The 13456-nt window shown below is 48.1% G+C and overlaps 2 long non-coding RNA genes across 2 annotated transcripts; one reads left to right on the forward strand and one right to left on the reverse strand.

Annotated features, from left to right (window-relative positions):
* Positions 1-1442: 1442 nt before the first annotated feature.
* Positions 1443-3461, reverse strand: LOC120596173 (uncharacterized). Its single transcript, XR_005651097.1, has 3 exons — positions 3241-3461; positions 2600-2656; positions 1443-2154 (listed from the first exon to the last, which is right to left on the reverse strand). It is a non-coding gene; the product is annotated as an uncharacterized LOC120596173 (long non-coding RNA).
* Positions 3305-13349, forward strand: LOC120596170 (uncharacterized). Its single transcript, XR_005651096.1, has 4 exons — positions 3305-3467; positions 5409-5630; positions 6156-6375; positions 8021-13349. It is a non-coding gene; the product is annotated as an uncharacterized LOC120596170 (long non-coding RNA).
* Positions 13350-13456: the final 107 nt, after the last annotated feature.

Consider the following 13456-nt stretch of genomic DNA (forward strand, 5'->3'; position numbering starts at 1 on the left):
AATCACAGTATCTACCTGTTATATTATACCTAAACCGTGTACTATTAAAAAAGAGACAACAGGCCTCAAATGGAGTCACTCGTGCTAAGCCCATGTCACCACATCAAGACTAATTGCAGTTTCGGCCTCTCCCGGGAACGGCATCTTTAAGCAATCAGTCTGGAACTGCCTGGTCAGCACTAGTGAGGTGTCTGCCTGACAGACCCTTCTGTCCCCAAACGAACACGATCTTGCCACAAACCTCCCACTCTTTGCCAAAAACTTTCTCATCCGCTTCCTTCTGCCTATGTGTCTTGCATTTTGTACAGCTCTTCGGAGCTTCTTACCACCTCCTACATGGGATGCGGCCGATCCACGAATTGTTAAAGTCAATTTAAACTTACTCTGCTGAATTTTGTTTTTTAACAGTACTATTATCTACCTATACAACAGTACACACCTGCATATTAAGCTGTGTGTTAATATGTGCGATGTGCTTAGAACAAGACTTGGCACAGAGGACAACAGTTAGAGTGTTGTTGCTGTTGTTGTTGTTGTTGTTGTTGTTTGTTGTTATATGTAAAGTAGAAGCACGTGCTCAGTGCTAAGAAGCTGCCGCGTCTCCTCTTAAGCATCTTAAATTAGTTCCCTTCTCTGCGCCTTTTCCTCATGTGCAAAATGCTGACGTTCCGCTCTCCTGAGTGTCCCTAGGGGATCCCAGAGCAAACGCGGGGCAAGGGCTGGGTTCTTGATCTCCTTCGTGGGGTTCCGGAGCAGGGCCCCTCTGTCAGCCAAAAAGGTTGCTTAACTATGAAAACGCCCCACGTGGGTTGGCGAATCTCCGCCGCCAAGTGCCCTCCTCCCATTCCCTCCTCCCATTCCCTCCTCCTCGGGTCGTCCTCACCTCCCCATAATCAAAGGGGCAGATGGGGAGCTTCTGAGACCAGGCTTTGTCATCATGACCAGACCCTGCCATGCTGCGCCATTGTTAAAGACTGCAGTGCCACCCTTGGTCCTACTGTGGCAGATCTGTTACTCGTTGACCACTTCCCTTCTCTGGCTAAAGAGCCCTGATATTTTTTCAGTGCAGCAATGGGCCGGCCTCTGAGATGAATTGGAGTCCATCAGCCACGGCAGACGTGTTCCCTTTGCTAGATGCTTGCTTTCACGGCCTCCTCGGCAGAAAAGGCGGCCATGTGACTCTGTTCCGGGGTGGGGAGTCTGCCGGGTGGCCTTCCCGTTCCACTTCTGCCTGTGTGTGTGTGGCTACAGATCCTGTAGCTGAGGCCAGCATGCTTAGGCTGGTGCAGGGGAGAGAGAAACAGCCAGGCTCCGTGAGGGAGGGCATAACTGAGCTGCTGGATCTAGGGCTGGTGGGGGTGTTACCGGAGAGTGAGGTCCTCTCCCGGCGCGCAGTCCAGGTTCTTGATGTCTCGAACAAAGAACTGGGCAAGACACCGAAATATGGTGGAAAAGAAAAGTTTTATTAGAAAGGAAAGTCCACTTCCAGACGTGGAAGCGGGCCTGAGCAAGAGAAGCGTGGCTCAGAAGGCCTGGTAACAAAGCCTTCAGGGTTTTTATCCCGTTTTGCTGTGAGTGGTTATTTATAGAGTGGGCTACCTTGATTGACAACTAAGATTGACAGGACTCAGTGATTCATCGTTTTGCCTTCTGCGCATGTTTGTTCCCAGAATTCAGTCTGTTATAATGATATTAATGAACTTCCAGGCATATGCATTGTATTATAATGATGGTATGAGACTCAGGTGAGTCGAAGGTCGTTGGGGTCTTCATTGCACAGGTGCGAGTGACTGGCTTAAACTGGTACCTAAATCTCTGCCTACTGGTTTCTTCGTGTGAGTTAAAAAATGCCTTCTGGCTAACTTAATTATGGGCAGATTAGGGCCGACCCCTTCTAGGATAGGATGACCTCAGTGTCTTTGGAGGCGGACCAGAAACCCCCTAACTAAATTGCCTGCCTACCTCTTTCTGAAAAGTCATGAACTCCCTTATTATTAATATGGATGTTGAGGATGGGAGGTCTCTTCTTCCGTATCTGCTTCCTGCTGAGAAAGGCCCGTAGTCTCTGCCTACAGGGGTTTCACGGAGCTCTTTCCTTTCCTGCCTCAGTCGGGGCGGGGTCTTGGGTTTCCTGCTGAAGTGCCATCTCAGTCCCTAGACAAGGAAAAGATACAAACTTATTATTTAAATCGTACCTCTATTAATTTCTATTATTGATTTGCCTATTAAGTGAGTAAAAGGAAACAGGCTTGGTTCATACGTTTTTTAAAGAGTAAAAAGAAAGACCTTTGGCTTAAAGTTCCCCCCTCCCCCCTCAGAGGGGGGAACTCAAAGGGCCCTGCCTGGCTTAACACCATTTCTGCTTAACAATGGGCTGATGACCCTTATCAATAGCCAGAGGATCTGAGTCGCCAGGGCAATTATCAGGATTTGAGGGACAGGGCCTTTTTTCTGAAGAAAGGAGGGAAGAAAACTTAACTAGGTTTACTAAAAAGATTAACTCTGCAAGAGATGTCCCGTTTCGTTTCCTGCTAAAGATGAAGAATTTTGCAAGTGACGTCCCCCCCCTCCCCCGCTCAGGGCCACAGATGTCACTCACTCTGGCGAGTTGTCCCCCATGTGTCATTCTCTCCATGTCACGGATCTAGGCAGACCTCTGCAGGAGTAGAGAATAACAGGGGTGCTGGCCCCTGACCACCCCATAACCCTTGCTGCCCAGCCATTCCTGTCCCCGACACTTTCTCACACTGGCTCAGCGACCCTGCCCTTGAACTCTTCCCTAAAAACATCGTCATCGCTGGAGGGGCCCTCAGGATGCTCAGCTCCCTCTCCCACCTTGACATGGTCTCCCCAGCTACCACCGCGTCCCCCCTCCAGTCACCTGAGCACCCCTGAATGCCTCGCGGTCGTCCTAGGTTCCCTGACTTCCCTAGGGCGGTGTTAAGCTCAAGCTAAGTCTTGAGGACCTAGAGCCTAGAACAGCGGTTTTCAATTCTCAGGCTGTGACTCATCGATGTCACAATTTTCACTTCTTTTAATGAAATACAATTTAAAAACTGATTTATCAGAGAACACTGCACATAGTATGGGTAAATATGGCTGTGAGAAACTCTGTCTACTTATCTGCATAGTGTTGTGGAAAAGGTATTTCTTGCTCGAATAATGGCTACAAATTCAGAAAGACAGTGCCTTGAAGTTCCGCACGTGCCCCAAGAGAACTGAGACCACGCCCCTCCGAACCTGTTCCGCTCGCCATCCTCAAGGGTCCTTTCTCTCCCCTTCGGTCACATCGCCTCCAATCCCACAGCAAACCCCGTTTCTTTCCTTCAAAATATATGCAGAGTCCGCCCCACTCTGGTGCCCCCCCTGCACCCCCACTTCTGGTCTCAGGCAGGGTCACCTCTGATCTTGTTTATGACCCCCTTAGCTCAGTGACAGCAGGACCCAGGAAGAGTGCCCAGCGGGTGGTAGGTGCTTCATGCTGGGCGGGGGAAGGGGCAGGGCAGGGCAGGGCTTTGAGGTTTTGTGGGGCTTGGCCAGCCTCCTTCTGCTGTCTGCCTCCAGTCCCCCCACCCCTCCACCCCCGATACTGCCCCCTCCACAAGCCCATTATCTGATCTCCACAGTGGCCCCCTTGCATTTCCTCCTCCAGGCCACGGGGCCTCTGCGGTCTTTAAGAAATTGAGCCCAGCAGCACCGCACCCTCCCTACATTCCACTGACTCAACGTGAGAGCTGATCCATCCCAGATCCTGGATGCCCAAGGGACCCTCCAGACCACCCTGTTCATCTCTGGGTCATGCCCCTGACTTCAGCCTGGCTGGGAGCAGTCAGGCAAAGGGATATTTCGGCATCATCAGCACACCAGATGTCATTTAACTATGTCGGGGGGTTGTACAGGGCAAGCCAGACCGCGAGATTCAGGAAAGAATGCAGAACAGAGCTGGGCGGTAGACAGACCAGCTGACGCCAGGCCAGCTGTGAGCCGGCCAGGCCCACAGACTTCCTCCGATTTCACTGGCTGTGAAACGGTACAAATGTGAGGTAATGGTTCACCGGCCGGGACGCGGGCCAGATGACCAAAACTTTGTAGCCCGTGAAGCCCCTTTGTCATGGCAACTATTTAAAAAGAGCTCAGCGGTTTCTTGTTTATTCATAACTGGAAAGTCAGAGCTCCCTTCTTGACTCAAGCTCTGGCCAAGAATTGAATTTACTTCATTAATAAAATTTTCCATAAAAGTGTCTATTCATGCCCAGTTGTAAGGAAGCCTCACTATTATAAAGAGAGAGAAAGTCAATCGAATCTATAGAATTAATACTTGTGTGTCATGTTTAAGACATCTGGGATATTGATATTCGAAGTATCTGTAATGTTTAAGAGAATTTGGCATAAAAGAAAATGTGACAAATTTATCCTATAAATGTAAGTCTTTCAACATAAAGTGGGTAATTGAGTCATTTATTTTAGACTTGTCATTTTTCATGGAAACGTGAAAGAGAATTTTTCTAAATGACTAAACGATCCTGTAATGTTCGAAAAATCTGGATACTCTTGTAATTTATTATAACAGTTAAGAACTTGGAAAGATTTCACTCCTTAGAAGCTTCAGTTGAGTTTCTGAAGAAAATCAAACAGTTTAAATTTGTGAGAGCAGAACATTTAAAGGAATTTAATTAACTAAGATTCCAAATGGGGTGTGAAACTGTTGGTCAAACATTAATCAAAGACCTCCCTGAAAGTGACTGTTTAAATTTCCTATATTTATAAATAGAATAATATTTGGAAGGAGAAATTTGAAGCTTCAGGAACACAGCTTTTTTAATTGGTAGCTTTAATACATTGAAGATTCATTTAAAACATGAAGGAATCGGTCTTTTCCATGCGCAAATGTCTCTCCCAGTGACACCAGAATGCTTACTCAGACACTGGCCCGTGTTGGTGTCTGGAAGCCATCCCCCTCAGCAGTGTGAGTTTCTGACTTCCCCTTAGGGAAATGGTGCCAGCCATAGCTCATGAAGGTTTCCCCCCAAATCCATCTTCCCTTAGTCCATGCTTATGGAAGGCAGCCTCTGCGATGACCCCGATGACCCCGCCTCTGGAGTGTGGGCTGGACCCAATGACTCGCTTTGAAAAAAATGGAAAATGGCAGAAGTGACGGGTGTCACTTCTGAGATTAGGCTACAAAAGGACTGTGACTTCTGGTGCCCCCCCTGCACCCCCACTTCTGGTCTCACGCAGGGTCGCCTCTGATCTTGTTTATGACCCCCCCCAGCTCAGTGACAGCAGGACCCAGGAAGAGTGCCCGGCGGGTGGTAGGTGCTTCACGCTGGGCGGGGGAAGGGGCAGGGCAGGACTTTGAGGTTTTGTGTGGCTTGGCCAGCCTCTCTCTCACTTGCTGTCTTGCTCAGGGAAGTCACACGGGGAGCTACCCTGCGGTGAGGCCCACGTGGCAAGGGACTGATCTCTGGCCAACAGCTGGCAAGGAGCTGAGGCTGCGACAGGCGTGCAGGTGAGCTGGGAAAAGAATCGTCGTCACCGCCTGACTGAGGGGACTGCAGCTCCGAGCCACTTACTCGGAGTTTTGGGAGAGACCCTGAGCCACAGGCGCCAGACACCTGGCCATAGAAAATGTAAGATAATAAATGTTTGTTGTTTTAAGTCACTATGCTTTTGGGCAGGGTGGAGCGGGGGCGGATGAGGGAGATAATTTGTTACACAACTGTAGCTAACTAATACAGTAGTAATAGAATCTTAACCTAAATTTCCCACAGTCCTCTGCAGCCAGGCCTAGTCGCGTAGGGATGTGGTAGTGGTGACAAGCCATCTGACCATTTAGACAAGACCAACGCCTGGAAGGCACCGAGGCCTCTGACTGACTTCGCAGAGCGGAGTCCTTTTATCAGCCTGGAGGGAAATAGGAAGAGCAAACTAAACTTTGAACTTGGATTTCTGTTAGAACGGCTAAATCTCAGCTCTTCCGGAATCCCCACATAATCAATACCCTCTTTTTTTTTTTTTTTTTTTTTAAATTAGCCTCATTCTGATCAATGATAACCGAGATCTTAGAGTTGGTATGCTTGGTACAGATTTTTAGGTTTTTTTCCCCAAAAAATATATTACGATGGTTAATGAATGTGCATTGTCTCCTGTCACAGGGCAACGCCATCAGTCATGGTGTTGCGGATTTTGGCCCATGTAACCGGAAGAACCAAGCGGCGCTCAGCAAACTAAGAATCAAAGGAGGTTTATTTACACCAGCGGGCTCAGAGGAGTCACTCTCCAGAGTCTGAGCCCCGAACAGAGGCAGGCAGGTAGATTTATACATCAATTACTTCCGCATACTTGGCAGTCTTTTGTTTCGTGGGTGCGGGAAAGGTAGGGTTCCAGGGAGAGGTGGTTGGAAAAATTCCTCCCAGACAGGGTGACCATCTTAGATTTCTTTACGTTACCCATATCGATGGAAACACCGCTCTTCTCTTTCTTGTCCCCAGAAAAGTATTAATTAGGAAGACTAGATTCTTACATGTTTTTTCAAATTGTCTTCTCACCGGCCAACATCCGTCTGGCTACGGCTGGGCTCCTGGCACCCCAAACAAAAGCTACTGGCTGCCTTTCTTCTTAAGCCTGGACCCTCAAAAGAGATCCAGGTTATGGACACTTGATGTTTGGCAAACACGCTGCCCTGGAGAAAACTATACCCTGTGTTTCCCGGGAGGAACGATTTGTTTGGCCCTGAGCCCACGGCTTTAGGGAGTCCCGCAGCACGCCAGCACCCATGGGCAGCCCAGTCTCCATTCTCCAGTGCGGCACGGCCTCTCCTGCTGGGCGGCCAGCTTCACCAGAGGATGGCAGGAGTCCGTGGAGGGGCCAACACCTCAATGAATGAATTTACAAAAGTCAAGGCACACAAGGCCTTAGCCACCCTCTGCCCAGGGAAGGGGCAGCTGAGGGAAGCCTGGGTTCTTAGGCTCGTGGACGGGTCAGCCCCGGATGGTGGCTATGGGCTGCTGCATCGGATCCCGGCTGCTCCCTTTCCTGGGTTGTCTTCCCCTGTGTCTTGGAGATGGTGACGGCACCTACCTGAGGGGGTTGATGGAAGGGTTATATGAAATAGTGTAATGCTGAGCCCTTAGCCCAGTGCCTGACACATAAGGTTCTAGAGTGAATAATTATGGAACATCACAGTGTGATGACTATTAAGATGATGGCTACTAGAATTATAAAAGAACTGTGGTCTGTGGTAGGCTAAATGTGCCATTATCTAGGTGCCAATCTCTGAAATTTGTAAATGTTACCTTGTATGACAAAAGGGACTTTACAGGGTCCTGAGGGGGTGAGATTATCCTGGGTTATCCCAGTGGGCTCTACATGTAATCACAGGTATCCTTATAAGGGGGGCAGATTTGACTGCAGAAAAGGAGGAGGCATTATGATTAAGGAAGCCGAGACTGGAGCGAGGCAGCCACAGGCCAAGGGGTGCCAGAGGCCTCCAGGAGCTGGAGGAGGCAAGGGTCAGATTCTCCCCTCAAATCTCCAGAAGGAATGGCAGCCCCACGGATGCCGGGACTCTAGCCCAGTGAGACTGGTTTTAGACGTCTGACCTCCAGAACGGTAGAATACATGAGTGTTGTTTCAAACCAGTGAGCGTGTGGCAGCTGCCACAGGTGATCCTAAAGCGCGTTGATGGGAGATTTACGTGGGGCTGCGGGAGGGGGAGAGTGGACACACGTGGCGCTGTTGCCCTCCTAACTCCAGGGCCAACTCCCCGCGACTGACATCGGCGCCAGCGCTTCTACCAGCAAAGCAGCGAGCCCAGCGAGGCCCCGCCCACAGGGGTCTCTCCGGGTGGTGCGTGCACCGAGGATATTTTCTTGGTGCTTATTCTATGTATGTGTGACTACAGCTCTGCCAGTCTGGCCGCCTGCTGCCTGCCTGACTCTATCTGCACCTGAGCATGTGTATCTATACCTGTACTTATCTCTGTATTTTTGTGCTCTTCATCCCTCAAAATCTTGTGCAGGAGAGGAAAAAAGTTTTCCTTGACCTTCTTAGGGTCCCTGGCTGGATCTCAAAATTAAACTGACGAAGATAGATTAACAGGAGAAAAGCATACACGTTTATGTAAATTTTCTGTCACGAAGCAGCCTTCTTAAGAAAATGAAGCCCAGAAGAAGTGGACCGGGGTATTTTTATGCTGGGTTTGACAAGGAGTGGGCAGCCGCGGAGGAACCAGACAGGGTAAGGAGTCTGGGTAATTATCCTAAACGAGGGGACAGGAAGCCCTTTGTCTTCCCTTTGTCTTCAGAGACATGGGTGCCCCCTCCTCCGGGCACAGGGCGGGCACCTCCCACGTGAAGTTTCAGGACCTGGTCCAGGGAAGACGAGGGAAGAGTAGAGGAGGTCAGAGTGACCTTCCTGCTTCTGTCATTTTCTCAAACTCCTTCAGCTTAAAATATTCACTAGAACAAGGTGTCATATTGTGGGATAGCGTGTCCTATTGTGGGGTAGCGTGTCCTGAACCCCATGATCTGCAACTTTCCTTTTGCATTCAGATTTTTCTTTATCCGAAATGTGTCTTCATTTACACTCTCTGCCCTCCAAGTCCGCACGGCATCACCCTGTTTCTAACTTATTAATGTCCCTTCATGGCCTTCACTACAGTGAGAGTGGCCAGCTCTGTTTTGAGGACTTTTTTTTCTCTTCTAAGGGCTCGCAAAATAGTGGTCTGTAGGGCTAGGCACTAGGCTAAGAGCTTTGAAAAGTTTATCCCAAGAGCTGCCACCACAAATGCCCACAAGGCCAGGCAGATATTGCGATGGGTGATGGGCCCAAGCATGGCACAGCTCAGGGTGGGGACCGTGACAGCGGGAGACGATGTACCCTACGGAGCAGGCTCTCTACCACTCACTGCCTGCCACCTGAGTGCCGGCCAGGGCTACCAAACCTTTCCATTTCCAAGAGAAACTGGAAAATCGGATTTTTAATGTGACGTCACCCCTGTGGTTTTTCAGCGTTTGCAACCAATGCGTCATTTTAAAAGCAGAGCATATGACCCATAACTGCAGAAAAGTGGGCAAAGATTGATTAACAGACAAATCAGGGGGAAAGAAAAGAAAATGATTCTTAAACACAAGAGAAGGTGATCAACTTCCTCATCACAAGAGAAATGCAAAGTAAGACTAGAATGAGTTGCCCTTTTTCCCTTCTTAGGCAAAGATCGAAAACGTTTGTTAACACACTGAATCGCCAGACGTGATGGGATGCGGCTTGATATTTCAGGTCTTAATGTTTCATGAGAATAAAAGGTAGGGTTGTTACCACTTCGCGCCTGATAGGATGGCAATCATAATAATCATAATCATAAGGAAAATAAGTGTTTGGCAAAGATGTGCAGAAATTAGAACCCTCGTACATTGCTGGTGGGAAAGTAAAACGGTGCAGCCTCTTGGAAAGCAGTTTGGTTGGTCCTCAAAGAGGTAAACACAGAATTCCCACAAACATACGACCCAGCCGTTCCACTCCTAGGTGTATACGCGCCCAGAAGAATTGAAAACAGGGACCGAATCAGATCCTCGCAGGTGAATGTTGATAGCAGCTTTAGCCACCATAGCCGAAATGTTGACACAAACCAAACACATCGACTGATGAGAGATAAACAAATACAGTACATCTGTCCAATGGAATATTATTCATCCATAAAAAGAAATGAAGTGCTGATACATGCTGCCACGTGGGTGGACATCGAAAGCGCTGTGTTACGTGAAAAAAGACAGACAAGAAAGAATATTGTAAGATTCTGCTTACATGAAATATCTAGAATAGGCAAATGCATAGAGACAGAAAGCAGACCAGTGGTGACCGGGAAGGGGAGGGGGAGCGGAGGGGAGTCACCGCTTAACGGGTACGGAGTTTCTGTGTGAAGTGATAAAAAAAATTGAGAAATAGAGGATGGTCGCGAAGTATTATAAATGCAACTAATGCCACTGCCTCATACCCATAAAAAAAGGCTAAACTGGCAAACGTCATGTTATGTATATTTTACCAAAATATAGAAAAGTTGGGGCTTTATCAGGCCACACTGATCAAAGGCTCTGGATTTAACGGAATAGAAACAGGTCCTGCTCAGAACCAAGAGCGCGGAGCAGGCAGGCCAGCCTGCACTGTGTGAGAAGATGCTCAGGACGCGTGTGACATTGGGGAACGCACGACCGGGGCCACCAACCAAACCCATCTGCCTGTTCCGAGCCGGTCTCAGTCTCTGAGTAACAGTCAGTGTTCCCTGGTCTCGGCACTGGCCCTGAACCATTAGCCCTGAACCATTAGCCATCCTGAACCTGGCCCCGTTTCTGAAACCAACATCTAAAACCTCGGCAGCTCCCGAGACGGTAACCCTGATGCTTTCCTTGCGTCCGGCGAGTCAAATGCTCCCAACGGGAAAGAAGAATACAAACTGGCATATTGATAATAAAGACACAAACGCAAGTCCATAGTGTCAGCACATTTGTGACATGTGTCAGCACAAGGAATTATCCCTGTCGTCATCATAATACCACGCAGCTGCTTCGTGCATTTGTTAAGGTGGTTACAACCTTTGCAAGCACCTGCTGTTAGATTTGGGAAGGGTTTAAGTGATTGCCTTGGAAGGAGTGTTTAAATGGTAAGAGAATCTGATTCAAAAGAATCACTGTTTAACGATTTCATCAAAGAACAAAGATTAATTAGTATTCTTGTCCATACGCAAGTCCCAGGGTTGTCGGGGAGTCCAGCAGTGTGGAAAAACGGCTGCTCTCGCACATTTCTGGTGAGTAATGGGTAATTTTGCAGCAGCTAACAAAATTTTATGCATCTACCTTTTTTAAAGTATCTCTTTTTTATTGAGATATAATTCACACAAAAATTTAATCAATTTTGAGTGTATGACTCAGAGGTTTCTGATATATTTACAGCGTTGTGCAATCATCACCACTATCCAATTCCAGAACATTCTCGTCACCCCATTGTTTGTAATCCCCCCGGGCCCTGGCAACCACTAATCTCCTTTCTGTCTCCATTAATTTGCCTATTTTAGTCACTCCATTTAATGGAATCAGCACAGCACGTGGCCTTTTGTGTCTGGCTCCTTAGACTTACAGTGTTTTCAAGGTCCCTCCATGTTGTAGCAGGAATCAGTGCTTCGTCCCTTTTTGTGGCTGATAATCATATTCTACTGTATGGAGAGTCCACCTTGAGTTTATCTAGCTATTCATTAGTTTAAGGGCATTTTAACTGTTTCTATCTTTTAGCTGTTATGAATGATCTTGCCATGAACACCTGTGTACCGGTTTTTATGTGGACATGCTTTCATTTCTCTTCGGTGTATACCTAGGATAGGAATTGCGGGTAGTAAGGTAACTCTAAATTCAACTTTTTGAGGACCCGCCAGACTGTTTTCCAAAGCGGCTGCACCATTTTACATTCCCACGAACGGTGTGGGAGGATTCCAATTTCTCCACATCCTCAGCAACACTTGTTATTGTTTCTTTTTAAAATTATAGCCATGCACATACCTTTTGACCCAGCAGTTCCACTTCTAGAAATGTCTATTATGATGACACACATTGTATATGACAGCACCATTTGCAATAACAAAACAGTAAGAGACAAGAGAAAAAGACCAGCTACAACCAGACGATAGAAAAATAAGGTAACTCTATGCGGTGATATGGAAAAATCACCAAAATATATCAAACGATCCAAGCAAAGTATCAAACAGGGAGTGTACGGTATGTTATTGTTTGTTTGATGTGTGTGTGTGTGTGTGTGTGTGTGTGTGTAAAATTCCTCGTATATGTACAGAAAACCTCTCCAAGAATCCAGGGAAAAACTGGGGTAGCTGAGGGCAGTGGTAGAAGAGAGATTAGTCCTGGAAACCTTTATCATAGTTTTAAATTTTCATACAATGTAAATATAGTCTCCTATTCAAAATAAGTACAAGGAGAAACTTTAAAACACTGAAAGCTAAACAGAACGTGTCTGTGATATAAACGGGAGGCCGCCGGCCTGTGACTTCTGCCTTGTCTAATTTGACCTTCATTCCATAAGGAAACTGACAACACAGCAAGACCCGAGTGTCTCGGGTCACTCAGTAATCAGAAGTGTCACCAAGAAATGAAGTCTGACCCCAGAGCCCACTGTCATTGCACCTTAGGGGACGCTTATACGCTCTCACTCGCGTAAGTAACGGAATCAAGAAGGGAACCAGCAAAGGGATTGAAAAGGAGATTGTCTCAGTTTCCTGTTGCTGCTATAACCAATTACCATAAGCTTAATGGCTTAAAACAACAAAATTTCTTCCTTTACAGTCCAAAATCGGTTCCACTGGGCTTAAGTCAAGGTGTTGGCAGGGTTGGTTTCTTCCGGAGCCACCTAGTGGAGAATCCGTGTCTTGGCCCTTTTCGGCTCCTAGCGGTAGCCCGCATTCCTGGGCTCGTGGCCCCTTCCTCCATCTTCAAAGCACGTCATGCCATCTCTGCTCCCGACTTCACATTGCCATCCTTCTGACTGACTCCTCCAGTCTCCCTCTATGGGGACCACGCCATTCTATTCAGGACCCACCCAGATAATCCAGGATAAGTTTGTTTGTTTGTATGTTTGTTTGTTTAACTCGATCACATCCGCAGAGTCCCTTTTGCCCTGTAAGGTCATATTCACAGGTTCCAAAGATTATTAGGTCATGGATATCTTTATGGGGCCATTATGCAGCCTACTGCAGAGACCATCCACACTTGAGAGATTTCAACACATTTCTGTTAGACAGACAGGTATAGGCTTAGGGACATGGATCAGAGTGAAGAGGTCGTTGCATTCAGGAGGGAGCTCTGGGGAAGAGGGGGAGCCCAGCATCTCCTGGGCTGCAGGGCGTAGGCAGGAGTGAGAAAAGATAACCAAGACAAGCTCAGGTGATTGTCAAAGCATCCTGCACGCTCTCCTAGTCCCTCCCCTTGGCCCCAGCCCATCCACCGGTCACTGAAGGAAAACAAGAACTGAACTGAGGTGCCCTAAACAGATCCAGCTCTCCAACAGCCCGAGGCGGTAAGTAGGGTGGGTGCTGGCTTCTGAAAATAGCCCGTCTTATTCTGGCCCTCGCGGAGGAAGGGAGGGGCAGCCAGAATGGGGTCCCCGGCCTCTCACCCACCCTCAGGTGAGGCTGGAGGATAGGCAAGCCCCACGCCCAGACACAAAGCTCCCATTCATGCTCCAACTCAGGGCAGAGGCCTGGAGGAAAAACAGTCCTACCTTTATAACGGGAAGCACACCCCCATCAGCTATGGACACCAGCCGTGTGGGAATAGCAAGGAGCAAGCAAGGGGAACCAGCATGAGCGTACAAAGAGTGCGCTCAAAGGAAATGGCCAACTCGGGACCCAGTCAAGATGCAGGACCTGTACGGTTGGTATGTTGCCTTGGTCTCTCTCTCT

The sequence above is a fragment of the Pteropus medius genome, unplaced genomic scaffold (genome assembly GCF_902729225.1).
Source record: "Pteropus medius unplaced genomic scaffold, Ma_sr-lr_union100, whole genome shotgun sequence".
Lineage (NCBI taxonomy): Eukaryota > Metazoa > Chordata > Mammalia > Chiroptera > Pteropodidae > Pteropus > Pteropus medius.